The sequence below is a fragment of the Amblyomma mixtum genome, chromosome 10, assembly GCF_055824585.1.
Source record: "Amblyomma mixtum isolate Tamu chromosome 10, ASM5582458v1, whole genome shotgun sequence".
In the NCBI taxonomy this organism is placed as follows: domain Eukaryota; kingdom Metazoa; phylum Arthropoda; class Arachnida; order Ixodida; family Ixodidae; genus Amblyomma; species Amblyomma mixtum.
The window spans coordinates 11,961,441-11,980,593 of record NC_143021.1 but is presented as its reverse complement, the minus strand read 5'-3'; the positions used below and the strand labels follow the sequence as shown (position 1 = coordinate 11,980,593).

General features: G+C 54.6%; 1 protein-coding gene and 1 pseudogene across 1 annotated transcript in view; both read right to left on the bottom strand.

The window, feature by feature from the left end:
* The window catches only part of Dg (Dystroglycan), a 29,346-nt gene extending 25,683 nt beyond the window's left edge, over positions 1-3,663 (bottom strand). The window contains exon 1 of the mRNA XM_089563135.1: positions 3,512-3,663. The gene's annotated coding sequence lies outside the window, so the exon portion shown is untranslated. The remainder of the gene's footprint in view (positions 1-3,511) is intronic.
* A 10,157-nt stretch (positions 3,664-13,820) lies between these two features.
* Positions 13,821-16,726, bottom strand: LOC149325141 (uncharacterized; annotated as a pseudogene).
* Between the last annotated feature and the right edge of the window lie 2,427 nt (positions 16,727-19,153).

Here is a 19,153-nt window from a genome sequence, read left to right as displayed (position 1 = left end):
TCTGTGCTATCCTGACTACGTCTCTAAGTACAGTTTGATGATGCTTATTAAATCAAAGAAATATGATGCGAAACGAACTTCTTTCTGATGTCTTTTTTCCCCTAAACAATATGGGAATGAAATAACCTGACGCATGATATTGCTACCGTTACCTCCACTGACGTATTATTCTTCCTCTTTGCAGAATATGCATTGTAACTGAAACCTTGTCCTCTCAATGGTTGTAAATTCTGTTGCTCGTTTTACTGTGGTTCACTTTCTTGCTTTTGTTTTTGATTGCTTTTACATTGGCTCTTAAATGATTGTATATTCTATTGTTTCCTGGCTTCCTTGTAATTGCTTCATCTGTTTTTTATTGGTTGTGTTGTTGCTTTGCCCCCCTTGAAATGCCTCACGGCACTACGAGTACATTAGTAAGTAAAACTGAAAGAAAGAAAAAAGTATAAACATGTTCATATCTTCCCCCTCAAACAGGCAATGTATCAGGTGCATTCTAACAAACATTTTTCGACCCAAATAGCATATCTAGCCCTTATGAAAACCAATCTGCTAATTTTCCTATGGAAAACACCAAAGGGTAATATTTGAAACACATATAGAAAATTTATTACAGGCCGTCAAAATACTAGTTGGGAGCTGTAATACTACACCACAATGTTTGTGAACTCAACCGCCTAGGGATCACAGAAGCAATTTATGCTCTCAGGATACAATGAGGAAAGAAATCCAAAAGAAAAAATAGGCTTTAGTACTGGTGGCAATATCGGTCAAGAAAATGGTGGAAAACATACTACCATACTCACTGTTCCCTAAGCTATATTTTGCCGCATTCGCTAGTTAGCACAAAAGCCACTATCTCCAAGGTTAAGGATGCCAAATTCACCTAAAATGAAGAAATGAGTGGTTGACCTGAGCGAAGACTTTGCAAAGCTGCCAGTTCACAGTGTACAAAACCGAGCAGTCAGCACCTTAAAGGGAAGTGCCACAAAAGCTGCACTCATGTCTCCTCATACCAGCCAACCACACCAGCCTGTGTGTTCAGACCCCTGACTTGATCGCCTCCCTCAGGAAATCGAGGTCATCAAGTGCGCATTTTAATTTCTGCAGCAACTTAAAGGGACTCTGAAACATTTTCCATGGAGAGCACATCAACTTGCTCAATCAGTGGATTGTGTTGTCATGAAAACCTGAGCCAAATAACACCTTTCCACACATAGCAGAGAACCTGCAAACACGCACGAAAGCTGGCGAGCAATTCCCAGCGACTTTTTCATGCTAGCAGCCTTCTCTGCCATTCACACTAGCGCATACAATTTAAGAGGTGGCTATTGGTTAGATTCTTTCAGACGTCAGGCAGCTACTATGGCCTTGACCAATAAGCCGCGTAGCTCCGCTGGGTCAGAAAGCTCCGCACCCGGAGGTGAGGCCAACGGAGGAGTGCCGACCTTCCAGTGCGCAAAAAGTGACGAGAGAAGATGGTAAAGTGCGACGACACTGAAATTCAAATTTCGACGACAGATAACTTAGCTACTACAAAGTGCGTTTAAAAATTTCTTGCTGGACAATATTTGTGAAATGGTGTGGTTCAACATCCCAGGCGTACCGCAACTTTAGAATCCCTTTCAGAGCCTCTTTAAAACTGACCATCTTGTTCAACCATTAATTATAACAAGTTTTGCTCTGTTCACATGAAACCTAATCATGAAATGCCCTGAGCGTGAGGTCTTAAGCCCTGATCTGGCCTGTAAAGGCTGGAAAAGGTTCAAAAGCAGCAGGTGGGCTGCTATGTGTATGTGAGCCCTCAAGGAGCACAACCTCAAGCATGCTGTCCGATACAGTACACCCATGATAAGCCTATGGCTATAGTTCATTGCAGTTTTAGCTGCTAACAGCCTAACAAGGAGCAAACAAAAACCTCCTTCCCACAAAGGCAGTCCTATATCATTGCTAACAAAAACCAAAATGCATGCGAATAGACAGCTCAATGACTTGCATTACTATGCACAAGAAAGCTAAGGTTGGTCTCTGACCTCCTTATTTCCCTGAGTTCAAGACGGTCCTCTAGTGGAGCACTTGGCTGCCCCTCGCCTGACGGTGGATGCTCAAAAGATAAGGTGAGAGCAATGCTCTCATCACTACTCAACTTGCTCCTGCCATGGGCAAAGTGATGGGGAGGACAGTACAACAGCCATCCTGCTAAATATTTAGTCACTGGTAACCAACCACAGCACTGACGTTCTTATGTTGCAAACGCTTGACAAGCTTGAAATATTTGAAACACCTACAGCACCGCTGCACGGAATTTCCAACTCGACCGACGGCCGATGCAATTTATTTACAATACCCCTGAGGGTCCTCGAGCGAGGGTATTACATGGGGGGGGGGGGGGGATACAAACATAAAAATATGGCACAGGCACTTGAAACAAAATACACGTAATAATGAATTAAAACTAGTAATATACACAAATAACACAACAAACAACCCAGAATAAAATACTCAGTAAATGCACATAATACAACAAAAATGCAATGACTGCCAACGTTCGTCCGAAACGTTTTCATGGACTCCTTTCCAGTACCAAGCAGCTGGACACTTAAATCATTTCAATTTAGCACGACAACATGGCTTTGCTACTCGCGTGGCCTGTCTCGCACTTTACCACTGCCACTCACGAGAAAAGATGCCTTACTGGACGCTCCAAGCACAGAACACAGCTGTAATCCCACCTGGCTCAATTCTTGTCATCGAGTGTGTAAAACTCGTGAAATGCGTGCCGACTACGCTCTTACAAAGCTATGAAGCTGAGGACGCACAGTCAGCCCTCACGGCTGAGTGGTCCGATGTCACCTATGAAAGAAACCTCACGCACTCTTGCAGGCCGGCCGCTTCAGCATGAACACGTGTTCGGAATCACGTAGTACGTTGTCATCAGAAGGTGAGTGCTGAGACCCCGAAACAATAACAAAGAAAGGCGCCGGCAGAGCCAATGCCCCGCAGTGCTTGTCGCCGCGGTATCGGCCGCGATAAAAAGAGGCGCGGCTCGACTGAGGGGAGCGTGCTCCGCCATGTCGAGATCTTCCGGCCCCGCGCCCACGCCTCGTCCGCCCCCGACTGTTTATTCCGTGGCTGCAGTGCAGGCTATGCTGCGGAAAGAGAGCAGCTGGCGAACGCGGCTTCGGGTTACGAGGCACCCGCCGCGGCGCCTCCCCTCGCGGACCGCGGTGCCTGCCTCGCCGGGCATTCCTCGCGCCCGAGGTCATTCGCAGCCGCGATCCCGAGAAGTCGCCGCCGCAGTGCACGGCTTCTTCGGAACCGCCGAACTCGGCGGCCGGCAGCCAACACACTGGCTGGAATTCGAGAGCCGATCGACTCAAAGTTAGAAGCAAGCCTAACCCGCATGCCGAGGCATTGCCGAGGGCGGCAGCGGCGTCGGTGCGGCTCGCGCGAGAGCAGCGCGTGCTGCACGTGCAGCTACCTTCCCGTCCCAGGGGGTCCATGTAACACTCACCCGCTGCTGCCTCAATCCGTTCGATCCTCCATGAAGCGGTGGCTCAAGCGGCACATTACACAAGCACGAGCCGCCGCAGCGATGGTGACGGCGGGCGTCAGGGAGGACCGGAAGGGGTCCCCGTTTCTGCGGCGAGATCGACAGCGGCCCCACTCCGCGGAGAAAAGGCGCACCAATCTTCCGCTCCTGCCTCAGCTTGCGCTGGGAGGCGCTGGCCGCGTGGAGAGAGGGAGGGAATATGCAAAAGACTGCCGGCGAGAAATGCCATAGAACAAGGCTGCGGGAACGTGATGAGCTCTAGTGCTCCTAAACGCCGGAGTCTTAGCTCGCGTGCGATATCCTCTTTTTCCCGAGGTCAGTATTTCGCAAAGCAGATGTGGCAGTGCTCCTCTCTTCGCCAAAATTTAGCTTTCTGAACAAGGTTCACATTGACGGCGGCGGTTCAGCTGTGGCCGCCTGCGCTATCCCTGTGCGTGGCGTAAATCTACATCCAATGCAGGCTGCGAACACCATCGTCCTCCAATTCTGCTGAACTGGCTGGTTTGGCGCTGGCTCTTGATTGCCTCCTCGGATTGCCTCATCCCTTTCCTGCGTTGGTCATGACTCGGGATCGGCACTCTAGGCCCTCCTAAATGCGGTGAGAGAGAAGGTGTAATTATCCGGCTAATCTGTTTTATATCAGTGGATGTTCTCACATGTGGGCGTTGAAGGAAACGAAGCTACCGATCAGCTAGCCCGGCAGGCGCACCAACTGTGCTCCGCTCTTCAAACAACGCTCCAAACGTGCCTCATGACAACCAGATTCACGCTCTCTCTCAACACCCAGACGCGCGTGTCGCCTCCTCGTAGCGCTTCTCTCCTTTCGACGGACTTGCTTTCGCGCACCGAGTAGTAGTAGAAAACTTTATCGACGAGGAAAACAAAAGACTCAAGGAGAAATATACAATGGGTGGTGTCTTCATTTCAAGACCCCACTGGCACTGGCCACCGCTCTAGCCTGCGCAACGAGTGAGCGCTGCTGATCAAGCTCGTGTGCTAGCTCCTATGCCGATCGTAGCTGTTCTGTTGGATAGGAAATTTTGGACGTAGTGAAAGACGCGTTCCCCTCAATATAGATTGTTCAGTTCCCGAGGATGGCATCGTGAGACACGTTGTCGAAGGCACCTTTGAGATCAAGGGCCATCACAAGGTGCTCCCCTCCGCTGGGAACGTGCGCCAGTACCTCCTCCTCCTTGAGCAGAAGGGAGGCGTCTTGAGTAGATAGCCCGGATCGGAAGCCTATCATGGAAGGAGAGAAGAGGCTGCTGTCTTCGATATAGTTCTGCAGACGAGTTTGGATCACCCTCTCGTATAGCTTGCCCAGACACGACGTGAGCGAGATGGGGCGGAGCGCCTAAAGTGTGGGCAGCTTTCCCGGCTTTGGAATGACGATGATTTCGGAGTGTTTCCACTCTTGAGGGATGAAATTCTTTTCCCAGAGCTCTTCGTTTTCGTTAATGTATTGAGTTAGATCCTGAATTTGGTCCTTGCTGAGGTTGCGTATTATGGCGTTGGTGATTTTGTCCGCACCTGGATCCGTAATACGAACGCAGGATCGCGCCGCAGCGTATACTTCTGCCGTCGTTATGGGGGCGTCCAAAGCTCGATTTTGGGTGCCCTGGTAGCTAGTCGTGCTAGGTGTTGTAGTCCAGTGCCTATGTATCTGTCGCGAAGCATTGCGAGAAGAGCTGCGTCGTCACCCAGGGACAGGTGGGAAATCCGCTTGAGTGTACCTCGGACCTAGACTTGGTTGGATCTATCAAGTTTCTGAGAATTGCCCATGTCCGAGACGAGCCCGAAGTGCCTCGCAGAGACTCGCAGAAATGTTGCCAGTTCTGATGCGAGAGTTGCGTGGCGTACGTTTGTGCCTCTTCCGTGAGCTCGACTATACGGGTTCGAAGTTGTCGGTTGTTCAACTTTTGGGTCTTCCAACGGCGAACGAGCTTCGCGCGCTGATCCCATAACTTGAGTGGATGCCTGTCTACCTCAGGTGTATCGTTTGTGCGCTGTACGACTTCGGTGGCGGTGTTGTGAGCCTGGCGGAGGACCGCGCTCCAATCCTGAATAGATTCATATGTCCCATGGGGAATTCCGAGTTGCGAAATTTTGGCCAGTCCGTTATTCTGGCTGGTTCAAGGCTTCTCAGGATTTTGGACGAAGTGATTGAGGTGCTTAGGATGCAGTGGTCGCTCCCCAATGTTTCGGTTAGGTTGGTCCACTTCGAGTGGCTTACGTTCTTGACCACGGTGAGGTCAGGACAGGAGTCTCTAGTCACACTGTTTCCCTCTCGTGTCGGAAAGGTAGGAGGGTTAGTTAGGAGTTCCAGTCCTATCGTGTGCGTCGCTTTCACTATAGACTGACCTCTTGCCGTGTTACCGCGATACCCCCGCTCTCTGTGAGGCGCGTTGAAATCTCCCACGATCACGAGCTGATTACGCTGCGCTTTGTGAGAGACAGCCAATAGTAGATCTGTGAAGTCCCCTTTCCTAGGCTTGGGGGGGCTTGTAGATGTTATGGGGTCACCCGCGGTCAGCCGGCCTGGAAGGCGCGCTTCCGTGCCAGCTATGCGCGGGCGTTCTCGTGTCCCCAACCCGTGGCGCAGAGTCACAGCCACGGCGGGTTCGGACGAAGTAGGCAACGAACAGAGTACGCTAGGAAACCGTTTATTAACCTAGCGCAAGGCAAAGCACACTGCGGAAGAATGTTCTATCCGATAATATATGGTTCAGCAGCTTACCAGGTCGTCGTCGACCGGCGTTGAATAATCCAGGGAGGCGCGGGCAGGAGACGGGGTCGGCGGGGCAATCGGGCAGTCACCACGGCGAGAGGGGAGACTAGACAGCCTTTGTTCCCGCGTGAGCTCTCCTTAAACCCCTACGACATTGCACCCCCTTGAGCAACCGGTTGCAACCAAGAGGGGTCGTTCACCCCGTTCCTAAGACGCCAGAGCGTAGGCGTGACGTCACGTCCAAGCGGGGGGGTGAGGAGAGTGGCCGCGTGGCCCCCCTCTCCCCACGCCCGGCGGCGGCGCTTCGTCGCGTGACTCAGCGCGGGGCGGCGAGGGATATTTGTATATCCCACATCCTCCCCTCCTTAAGAAGCCTCCCGGACAGAGAAGCAGGCGCCACGTTACTTAATCTTCTTCGCCATCCAGGGATCGAAGTTCTTCGGCTCCCGCCGGTACACTTGATGTCCGCGCCACACCCGCACCGATCAGCTGGTCCGAAGGCTTGACCACCCGCGAGATGCCGACGTCGAAAGGTGGCTTGTTACCGGTCGCCGTCTTCCGAGTACGCGCGGCTGCGCCGCTCCGGTGAATATGGTCGACCGCCTCCTTGGCCCCGGCTTCGATTGCTTGGAGGCCAGGTCTGTGGCTGCGTCGCTCTGAGAGACCGGGTCAGGTGGCTTCAGAGGCGAGGGCCGCGGCGCTTTCATGTTAGAGGCCGCGGTTGGGCCGCCCTGGCATACTTGATCAGCTGGCCAGGGCCCAGGGTTGAGGTGGTAATGAGGCCACGGCTGCTCTGACTTCGTTTTGCCAGCTTGCTCTTGGGTAGGCGGGTGCAGAGGCGTACAGTCGGTAGGCAGGCGGTTGGCTCCGATGCGGCGTGGCAGGTAGCAGGGGTGCCCAGGTGGCGGCAGGGTGGCGGCTTCAGGTCGCGGGCTCTGCGTAGCGGCGGGCCATGGGCGCGGCGCGTTGCCGAAGCTGGATGGTGGCTCTAGATGGTTCTAGTTGGTGGTAGTTGCGAACGATGTCGTTCTGATGCGCCCTGCTTCTTTTCCATCTGCGCTGAAAAGGTCAACACAGAAGTAACCAACTCCCGCAGCGCGTGCTACGTAGCTGTTCGGCCCTCACGAGAGTCATGAGGGCTAACGCAAGTAAGTCTCACGTAACATTGATCGGCATGAGCGGCCCGTACGTTCATGCATCTAACGAGACTGCGTGTCGGCCTGCGCCCTCGCTCTAGTCCGCGCAGGCAGATTTTATTTCTGCCTACGGCGCAAGTTATAGCGGGACGCGGAGTTTGCCGGCTGATCGCAGCGCTCGTTTTCCGACTGCGGCGCGGGTCGGGCTGTGTCCTGGACCCACTCATCTCGCTGCACGTAACGTTTCAGGTCGCATACGTGCACCGGTCCGCCTGTCGGTTTCGACCGCAAGTCCTCGAGCCTGTAAACGAGCGAGGAAAGCTTCTCTCGCACGCGAAACGGCCCGATCCATTTCGGCGCCAACGAGGCCGCGAACTGTCTGCTAGCATCGCTCAGAACGTGTTGGCGCCGAAGCACGAGATCGCCCACTTCGTAGTGAACATCCCGGTGCGAGCGGTCGTACTGTGCTTTCTGCTGCGCCCTAGCGGTGCTCAGGTTTCGGCGAGCCTTGTGTAAGGCCTCCGTCATCTTAGCGCGCAGCTGCGTCGCGTATTCAGCTCGTGCTGACGAAGCGACTGGCGTCTTCCTGCTGTCCGTTAGAACCCGGTCCATCGGATTTAGCAGCTCTCTACCCAGATTGAGAGAAGACGGCGCATACCCAGTCGAGCGGTTAACGGTCGAACGCAAAGCGAACGCGATCTCCGGCAGATAGGAGTCCCAATCTTTGTGCCTCTCAGAGTACGCGACAAGCATGTGCTTAATGTTGCGGTTGACTCGTTCCGTGGGGTTCGACTGAGCATGATAGGTGGTCGTTTTCTTGTGCTTAATGCCGAGTGCAGCGCACGAATCTACGAACACCTTCGCAGTGAAGTAGGACGCGTTGTCCGTTATCAGCTGCTCTGGGAAACCGAACCTGGTGAATACGTCCATCAGCTTCTCCATGATCACTCGTGCCGTCAGCTTTCTCAGGGGGAAAAGTTCAACCCACTTGCTGAAGTGATCCGTGACCACCAGCAGGAACTTGTTCCTACTCGGTGTCGTGGGATACGGTCCCATGATGTCACACGCCGCGATTTGCCAGGGAGTCTGGCTGTTAATCGGCTGCATGAGGCCGGGCGGTCGTCCACCCCGAGGCTTCACGCTTTGGCACACATGACATGAGCGGGCGTAGCGTGTTACGTCCCTTTTCATGCCAAGCCAGGAAGCAAAGCGACACAACTTAATGTAAGTCTTGGGGCCGCTTGCATGCCCAGCGATGCACGAGTCGTGAAAGTAGCGTAACAGTGCCGCTCTCAACACCCGCGGTATCACCACCTTGAACGCCTCACTTGTGTCGTTCTCGGATGGGATATACCTCAGCAGGACGCCGTCGGAATCCAGCAGATAGGAATCCAGCGCGCTCACAGCACTACCAGCTGTTTCCAAGCGCTCCGCACCGACAGCAAAACCAGCTGTCCCCGTGTGCGCGGCGGCCCGGCCGCCCGGCTCCCTGAGCCCGTCGAACACTTTTCAACAAAATGAATCCATCTGCTGAGCTTCGAGCAACTCCTTTCTGCTAAACACGATCCCCACGGAACTCGCGTAGTCCACGTGGTTCACGCTCTCGCCTGGGGTCAACGGTCGGTCCGTGTCCCTTACATCGGCTACGGCTGGCGACAATCCCTCACTCTCTCTCTCTGCCGGGTGGTCGGTCGCGTGACCTTCCTCGCGCTGGACAGGCGCTCGCGAGAGTGCGTCAGCCACGGCGTTGTTCTTCCCTCTGCGGTAGCGCACGGTAAAGTCGTAGCGCTGCAGCAACAGGGCCCAACGCGCCAGGCGGCCGCTCGGCTCGCTGAGGCGTCTCAGCCAGGTGAGCGCCATGTGATCCGTCTCGATCACAAATGCCACCCCGTCGACGTAGTAGTCGAACTTCCGCAGAGCAAAAACTATCGCGAGACATTCCTTCTCTGTCACCGAATAGTTCTTCTCTGCCGGCGTCAGTGAACGGCTCGCGAACGCTACCGGTCGGAGGACGCCTTCATGCTCCTGAAGCAACACTGCTCCTAAGCCCAGGTCGCTTGCGTCGGTTTGAATCACAAACTCCCTGTTTAGGTCGGGTAGCTGCAACTCAGCCGTGTCCGCGAGCACCTTAACGAGGTTGCGCAGTGCAGCCTCTTGCTCGGGACCCCAACTCCAGCGCTCTCCCTTCTTCAAAAGTTTTGTCAAAGGTGCCTGCAGCGCTGCGCAATCTGGGATGAACTGGCGATAAAAGTTCGCCATTCCCAAAAAGCGTCTGAGACCAGCTAGATCTGACGGCGACGGAAACTTAAGCAAAGCCTCGAGTTTATCCTCGCACGGCAGAATGCGGCCTTTGTCGATCGTGAACCCCAACAGTGTTATTCGGGTCGCGGCGATCTGCGCCTTCTTCGGGTTCAAAGTGATTCCCGCGGACCTCAGCCTCTCTAGGATGTCCCTCAAGTGGCGCAGGTGTTCCTCGAACGTTTTCGAGTACACCACGATGTCGTCTAGGTATGCGAGCGCGTGGTGCCACTTCGCATCTCCCAGAACACGGTCCATTAGGCGCTGATAAGTAGCGGGTGCTCCTACCAAGCCAAAAGACATTCTCTTGAATTGGAAAAGACCTCTGTGACAAGTGAAAGCAGTCTTCTCCTTATCACACTCATCCATTTCAACCTGAAAGTATCCGCGGCTAGCATCGAGCGTAGTAAAGTACTTCGCCCCACCTAGGTTGGACACTAGGGAAGAAATGGTTGGTAGAGGGTACGCATCCTTTCTCGTAACCTCATTCAGTCTGCGGTAGTCCACGCAAAGCCGATATGTATCGTCTTTCTTTGGGACTAAGACTACCGGGAAGCCCCAAGGGCTGTTAGACCTCTCAACAACGCCAGTATCGATAAGTTCGTCTAAGGCGCCGTCTAGTGCTTTTCTCTTAGCCAAGCTGATTGGTCTAGGATTGCACTTCCAAGGCAGTGCATCACCCGTGTCTATTCTGTGCCTTACTAGTGTAGTGAGGCCAGGCCGGTCTGTGAATGTCGCGTTGAATTCGTAGAGGAGAGATGACAAACGTGCCTTCTCCCTTTCCGATACGCTGTTCACCTCCGACAACAAAGGGTGCATTGCCCTCCGTGGCACGGTAGAACAGCTTTCTACCGCGACAACATTCTCTGTGGGCCCTCTCTCAGCGGCGACTGTCCGCCCGCATGCTTGTTTCCGGGCCGGCGGGGGTGATTTTCCACGGTCACTCCCCGCTAGCTCCGCGTTCGGAGCCGTAATTGACTGCGAGGCCGCGGGAGCTTTTGCAAAAAGCTTCAAGGCGCCGGTGGTGCGCTCTCGATAGCCTCCGCTGGCTATGTCTATCACAATGCCTGTCTTGGCTAGGAAGTCTCGCCCAAGAATTACAGGAACGGATAAACAGGGAAGATGAACGAGGCGTTGTCGCCGCACGCGTCTTTCCCAGCGAACCACTATCCTAGCTGCACCGCTGGATTGCGCTGTGCCGCTCGCGAGGCGAAAAGTGGTATCGCACTCTCTCAACCGGATTTTGTTCTGGCGGAGATGGTTTAGCACTTCGTCACCGAACAAAGAAGCGCTTGCCCCTGTGTCGAGTAACGCGGTGAATTTCTTTCGAGCTATCGTTAGCTCGATGAACGGCGCTGGCAAGTCAACAGAACTTCCTACGCGACATGCCAAAGGCGCTAATAAACCGGGGTTCTCTGTGTAAGCCGCGCGGGATCGAAGGTCGATCACCGGCGGCTGTAGCCGTTTCCCGACTGTGTTTGGTCACGGGCGGGGAGACGGCCACAGTCGCGGGCGAAGTGCCCCGGTTGGTCACACCTGTAGCAGCGGTTGCTCGGGCTCCGACGGGCTAGGCGCTGGTCGCCACGTTCCGGTCGGTCGTTTCGATCTCGATCTCGCGGTGCGGACGGTGGGGGCCGCTCGTGCGGCCGCGTGTCGGCCTCGCGATCTCGGATACAGGTGTTCCGCTCTGCGGCAGCGTGTGCTGTTCGCAGCGCGTAGCTGAATGGGTCCAAAGCGCGGTCGGACAATTCCCAACCCCTCGGGACACTCTCGTCAGCAAACTGTGCTGTCGCTTCAGCTCTAGACGGACTACGCGCTGAGCTGCCATTCCACGCGCAGCGAGGCTCAAGTGACTGCGATGCAGGTGGCGGCGGCCGATACGCTCGCGCAGAGAGGATGTCTCCCTGAATGCGCTTCGCCTCAGCTGCTAGCTCGTCCAGGTCTCTAAACCTGCCTCCTCTCAGGTAGGCCGCGAAAGTCGGGTGCGCTTGTCGTGTGACACGCTCAACTTTCTCCGTGTTTGTGGCGCGAGGGTCAGCGAGGCGATACAGTTCGTACATCGCTCGGACGTACTCTAACAAAGACTCGTCAGGGTGCTGGGTGCGGAGTTCCAGCTCTCTCCTCAAACGCCACTCGTAGTTAGCGGGAAGGAATTCGTCGCGGAAGCTTGCGCTAAACTCCTCCATTGTCCTCGCTCGGTTACCGGTTAGTCGGTACCAGCGGGCCGCTTGCTCCGTCAAAGAAACAGGCACAACACGCGCGAGCAGTTCGGCGTCTGCGATTCCTGTCGCTTGCTGATAACGCAGCAGACGGTCGAGGTACTCATTAGCCCCTGTTCTGTCGTGGTACCCCGTGTAGGTAGGTACGTCTATCCTAAGACGGGGTGCCTGGGCCGGGGCTTGCAAATTGTTTTGCAACATACCCGCTAAGCTCTGCATAACTTGCATCGCGTTCTGCAAGAGCACCTCGGATGACTGCGGACTAACGCCCCCGGAGTTGGGCGCAGCCGCTGATGGCGTCGAACAATGAGGCGTAGGTGCCCTATTGTTCGCACCACGGAGCGGCGAGGTGCCCGATGTGGTGCCCTCCGTACCAGGCCTAAGTCCTGCCGACGCGCCCGGAAATGCAACTCGGCTATTCCGCGTGGAATACTCAAGATTTACGCCTTCCAAAGGCAAGTCAAGTAGGGAGCCCTGGCTCTGTGCCGCTAGCTCTGACAGCATGAACAAAGACTGGAAGTCAGGCCTATCAGCTGCAATCCTTTGTTAGCGCGTCGACAGTCGTTCGCTCCAACAAAGTACACTGCTCAATGCCTAGTTCGCCCCACGTTCGGGTGCCAAGATATGGGGTCACCCGCGGTCAGCCGGCCTGGAAGGCGCGCTTCCGTGCCAGCTATGCGCGGGCGTTCTCGTGTCCCCAACCCGTGGCGCAGAGTCACAGCCACGGCGGGTTCGGACGAAGTAGGCAACGAACAGAGTACGCTAGGAAACCGTTTATTAACCTAGCGCAAGGCAAAGCACACTGCGGAAGAATGTTCTATCCGATAATATATGGTTCAGCAGCTTACCAGGTCGTCGTCGACCGGCGTTGAATAATCCAGGGAGGCGCGGGCAGGAGACGGGGTCGGCGGGGCAATCGGGCAGTCACCACGGCGAGAGGGGAGACTAGACAGCCTTTGTTCCCGCGTGAGCTCTCCTTAAACCCCTACGACATTGCACCCCCTTGAGCAACCGGTTGCAACCAAGAGGGGTCGTTCACCCCGTTCCTAAGACGCCAGAGCGTAGGCGTGACGTCACGTCCAAGCTGGGGGGTGAGGAGAGTGGCCGCGTGGCCCCCCTCTCCCCACGCCCGGCGGCGGCGCTTCGTCGCGTGACTCAGCGCGGGGCGGCGAGGGATATTTGTATATCCCACAATGTTTATGACAAAGGTGCTTGCTCGGCCACGCTTGTTGGGCACAACCTCGACCGACAAGTGTTCGGCGTCCGGTACCACGGTAGGGCGTGTTCCACGACAGTTATCTCTTTTGCCACTAGGATCCCAACCGATGGCATCAGGGGCTGACTAATCGTGTAGTATCCCGCCAGCGTCGGGGCCTTATCGGCTCCCACTTCCTGCAGGCAGATAAGGTCTGGACGGATTGGAGTGGTGGCAATGAACTGTTTCAGGAGACCCGCATTGCGCTTGTACCTCTACATTTCCACTGCCAGATTTCTATGTGTTCTGCATTCTGGCTGCTTTTAGGCTGCGTGGCCATCTTGGGCGTTTCGGAATGAGGTGCGACCCGAATCGCTGCTCACTGAGCTGTTGCGACTGCGTAATTGCGAGGGGCCCTGGCCGTGTTCGTCCGACGAGGCTTGTTTACGGTATTCAGTTTGAAGTGCATGAATTGTAGTTGTGTGTTGATTTTGAATAGTCTCGTGTCGCGCGAGTGTATGGTGAAAGTTTATATTTTCTGCGTTAGTGTTTGGATAATTGTGGACATTGAGACCAATGTCGCGGAGAATTTGGACGGTTACGTGTTCTGTCGATTTTGCGAGGGGTGGCTCTGCGTCTTCACGTGGATGCGTGGGTGCTTGATTCTGTTGAAAGACCTGTTCTGATTTGGCCCTTAGGCCTTAATTTTCGTGTTTTGGTCGGTTATCTCGGCGCTTTGGGACGCAATGGTAGCCTGCAACTGTTGGAAACGGGGGTCGTTTGAAGGAGCGGGAAGTCCCTGTACTCTCTCTGCCCAGCTCACCTGCTTTTGGCCTTGTGGTGGCGTCTTTTGAGCTCGTTTTCTCCCGTCCGCGGCCGGAAGAGCTGGGGGCGGGACTGGTGTCTTCGTTCGGGGTCTGGAGTTGGAGCGGCTCCGTGAGCGGCTGCCGCTCTCGCTGCGACCCGTTGTGTCCTCGTCGTCCGATGAAAACCATCTGTTGTTGTAGATCTTGGGACCCATGTCTTTACGGGACTGGTGAGTGGTCTTCTTGCCGCCTTTGTTAGTGGCGGGTCGTGGTGTTCTGGCTGGCTTTAGACGTTTTTGGGCACTCCAGGGTTCCCGTGTCGTGCTGGCCGGCGCACAGTCCGCACTTGGGTTGGCATTGGTCTGTTAGGGGTGGGTCCTGGGCAGACGTCCGGGCGATGTCCCGGTTGCGTACATATCTGGCAGAATTGCCTGGCTTGCCTGTACGTGAAGCACGGGTATTCGCAGCTTTCGTAGTATACTGATCGGGGGAGTTTGGTTCCTTCGAGTGTAAGAAGGGCTGGCGTCGAAGAGCCTAGAATTCTGGCCTCTAAGAGTTCTATGCGGTGGTCTCTGATGCGCACCCCCGCCATGAGGATGTCGCGTGTCTCCCGGGGATCGAGTCCGTGAATGACCCCTCGGAGTGTGGTGGCTGGAAAGGGGACGTACGCTCGCACGGGGTGGAGGCTCTCGTCCAGGGTGAGGTGGATGATTTGGCAAAGCTCCGCCGCTGTTTCTTCGTGCGGGGTGCTGACCACAAGGATGTTCGACCCGACATGAGGTCAGAGTATGTACTTGTCTTTTGCCTTGGTCGAGTCTCGGCAGGAATGAACGAGCGCTGCCGAAATGACCCGAGCCTAGGTCTTGAGTGCTAGTCCGCGTGTCGGTCGGATGACGACCTTGATATCATTTTTCGGTAGGGGTTGAGGCTTGGGACGGCGAGTTCCCGGTTGATGGATTGCGTTCGATGATTTCCCGGACGTGTTCGGCGAGTTTCCGCCAACGGAGGCAGAAGTGTCCGAAGTAGATGAATTTTGAATTTCCCTGGCCTGTCGGCGGAGCTTCTTTGCCCGTCACTTGTTGAGTACGTGCTCCCAGCCTGGACCACCGCCAAGAGGTGAGCCTGTGTTTACCACGGACGAAGAGCACAGAAGGTCCTGGTTCTGCTGGGCAGTATCACGGGAATCCATTTCGGAGTCGTCGTAGAACGGGTTTGGAGAGTATGCATTCGGGTAGGTGCCGCATAGCGGTGTCGCACCGCTCGTCAACGGCCCAGTGGTCTTTTAGTGGTCCTGTGGCCTCACGGGGAATTAGTTCGACGGAAATCGCCAACACGAAGCACGGAGACGAGGCGCGGGAGGTGAGCGGAAGGCACTCATACCGTGGCGCCGTCGATCCGGCAAGCAGGTTCCGCGCCGAATCGGTCGGGTCGGTAGGGAGGTGGTCGGGACAGCCGGCTAACAGCAGGCGATGGTGGGGAGAGATACTCGCTGCCTCTGGGGTCGGGTGGCAGCCCATCCGCGCAAGTCTGCTCCGGTCGGTGGGCGCGGAGCGAGTCCTTCGCGCACCGAGTCCGTCTGCTTGCTGCGCAACCGTGTATGGACAGCGGAGCGCGCACCTGGCCTTCGTCGGGCTCCCAGCGCTGTGTGCGTGCAGTGGGGTGCTCCAAGCCAAACTCTTCATCACTTGCTATGATAGTGACCCGCCTGCGCCCAACACCAACGCGCCTGCTTCACATGCGAGGGCGAAGTTTAAAAGTCTAGCAGGAGCCTATGGATACTGGTTTGTAGTCCAGTCACACACTTGGGAAACAACACATCACTCCCCCCACCCACTCCCGATCCGCCTTCTCACACTCTTTTTCCCCTCTCCATGCGTAGCCCCGTTTCAGTGGTCTCTATCACTAATCCCCCAAATTCTCGTTCCTTCCCCCCTCCAGCGCTACCAACTACAGAATCTCAATTTCATAGCTTGGGTATAGTGCTAGAGCACCACACCGTGGGTGCAGTTGTAAAGCCTGTCCCAAAAAACATGGTCCTGCGAGTGGAACGCATCAGCGTGTTGCAGCGCTGCCAGTGAGTCCACGGAACGCGACGCCTTGCCCGTTGAACAAATCGCTCGGAGTCTCTAGGAGGCCTCTCAAAACAGAGCCAATCTTTCTAAATTTACGCCGGTACCCCCTAGTATCTTGTGCTTCCACCCCAACACCCTTACCACCTCTCCGAAACTGGGTGGTCGGGGTGGTGCAAAACTTTTTTAATACTCAAAGAGAGTTTGGGGGGGGGGGGGGGGGCAGAAGACCCCGCTACATGGTCGGTATCCTTAGTCCGGGACACCGCACGACGAGGCCCCGTCTCGCGCTCGCTAAGAGCTTTTTGAAACACTTCTGGGGCGTAGGCCACAAAGAAGGGCAGCCTCAAGAAGCGGTAACGGCCAAAGGGAGTCGCGAACGTAGTACATATCCTTGACGTTTCGTCATGCAGCGGTATCTGGTGAAATCCACAGTTGGCGTCAAGGCGCGAAAAAATGCGTGCTCCAGCTAGTTTAGATTCAATATCTTCTCGACGCGGCATCTCGTAGTGCTCGTGCTTTAGACTGTTGTTAATTTTACACGGATCCATGCACAATCTTAGTTTGCCGTCCTTTTTTCTGACAATCACCAGAGGACTTACCCAGTCTGTAGGCTGGTCTTGCTTGGTTATAATGCCGGCTTTCACCATGCGGGAAAGTTCTTCGCGCAGAGGCACCCGGCGGGCTGTCTGGACGACAGGGACAGCGTCCTCTCGAAGAACCATGCGGTATGGTCGCTGAATACATCCAGTCCCAGAAAAAAGATGTCGGAATTGCTGAACAACTTCCTTGCTGCTGCTTACTCCGACGTCGTTTACGGCGCGCGAGAAGAGTTCAAGCAGTTCGCTATATCGCAGTCCAAGTATGGCCTGTCGGTCCTTCTTCACGACGAAAAAAATCAATCTCTGCCTTCTTTCTTCCGACAGTCACTGTAGTAGCCATGACGCCAAGATGTTTGATGACCCTTCCGTTGTAAGCTCGTAGGATACAGTTGCTTCTAGTCAAGGGTATCCGCGGCTGCAGCTTCTTGTAGACTGAGAATGGCAGGAGGTTGGCTTGCGATCCTGTGTCAACTTCCAAGGTTAGTGCTGTGTCCGCAACTTGCGCCCGGACCACCCAGTCACGGTCACGCGCTCTTCCAACGCTGTTGATAGATACGTCGAGGATGTCAAATTCCGCATCGCTGTCGTCAGTGCTCTTCACTTCCTGAACTTGCAACGTGCAGCAAAATAATTGTGCCCTTGACATTTCCTGCAAGTTTTACCAAATACAGTACAGCTTCGCGGTCCATGTGTACGCCCACACCTGCGGCACTTGAACGTCGTAGACTGTTTGTCACACAGCTGCTGCTGCTCCCGTCGTTTAACAGCGTTAATCTGTCTGTGTTCTCGGGACCAGATTTCGTTTTGCGCGGCAGTCACTTCCGCTGCCCTGCAGACTTCTTCAGCTTTAACCAAGGTCAGCTTCTTGTCCTGCAGCAGCTTTTGCCTTAGATTCTCACCATTCGTTCCAAAAACTATTTGGTCACGTATGAACGAATCTGCCATAGTGCCAAAGTTGCAGGAGGGAGACATCTTCCTGAGATCTCTGACAAACTGTTCTACGGGCTCACCTTGATCTTGGATGCGTTGCCGAAAAAGGTAGCGCTCATGAACTTCATTTAGGTGCTCTTCCCAGTAGGTGCCGAACTTCGCAATCACCGTTGCATAACTTTCCCGGCTCTCTTCGGCACTGAAGGTAAAGTTGTTGTAAATTTCCAGTGCTTCATCTCCTGCCACAGTTTGCAGTAAAGCAGTCTTGGCGGCATTCTTTCGAGGCTCCTTGTTGGGCTCTGAAACAACCAAGAAAAATTCAAACTTTTGTTTGAAAAGTTTCCACTGCTTATTGACTTCGGCGGTGAAGTGTAGCGGCCCCGGTGGCTTGACAAGTTCCATGCTGCTGTCTTTACCGCGCACGAGCACCGTGGCCGTGGCTTCCGAGCACTTCTGACACCATGTATCGTTCGTTGTGTCGATAGATTCACAGCCGGGGTATACCATTTCCGAGCAACGAAGACGCCCCGGCGTTTATTCGCGCTGGTTTTATAGGTGTTGCGGGAAAGGGCACAAGAAAAGGAACAAGTGACGAGCATGCGCCGATGATCAGGCCCGCGTCGCATTCTGCTTATCATCATCATCATCATCATTATCAGCCTGACTACGCCCACTGCTGGGCAAAGGCCCCTCCCATGTCTCTCGAATTAACCCTGTCCTTCGCGGCCACCATATTCCCGCAAATTTCTTAATCTCATCCGCCCACCTAATTTTCTGCCGCCCCCTGCTACGTTTGCCTTCTCTTGGAATCCATTCCGTTACCATTAAGGATCAGCGGTTATCTTTCCTTCGCATTACATGCCCTGCCCAAGCCGACTTCTTCCTCTTGATTTCAACTAGGATATCATTAACGCGCGTTTGTTCTCTCACCCACTCCGCCCGCTTCCGATCTCTTAACGTTGCACCTATCATTTTTCTTTCCATAGCTTAAGCTGAACCCTCTTTGTTAGCCTCCACGTTTCTGCCCCATAGGCGAGTACCGGTAAGATACACCTGTTGTATACTTTTCTCTTGAGGGATATTGGTAAACTGCCATATGCGCTCCACCCCATTCTTATTCTTCTGGTTATTTCCCTCTCATGATCTGGATCAGCTGTCACTACCTGCCCTAAATAGACATATTCTCTTACTACTTCCAGCACTATTAGGATCGGGTGAGCGTGGTCGGGCCGGAAAAGGGACGATGAAGGCGGGAGACGGGGTTACGAAGGGAGAACAAGGAAGGAAAAAGGTTATACACGAATATTTACATTATTTACAAAAAGGGTAACTGAGAATGGTTCTCAGATGAAGGGAACTTCTTCAGGAGTCAACAGGAGTGCACTGGAGTCCTCAAAACAACACCTCGTTAAATAACCTTCGTATTCCCCAGATCCCTGTCTGGGGAATATAGTTCGAAGAATGACATCCAATCAGATGGACAGTTGTGGACACTGTTGATACCGCCCACGGTAGGGGCGGCGCTGGGCCGTGAGGCTCTCTCGCAGCTCGGTTGATGGGAGAGGGTAGAGCCTCAGTAATTAAACACTGCTGTCTTTTACTCAGCACACCACCACTCTG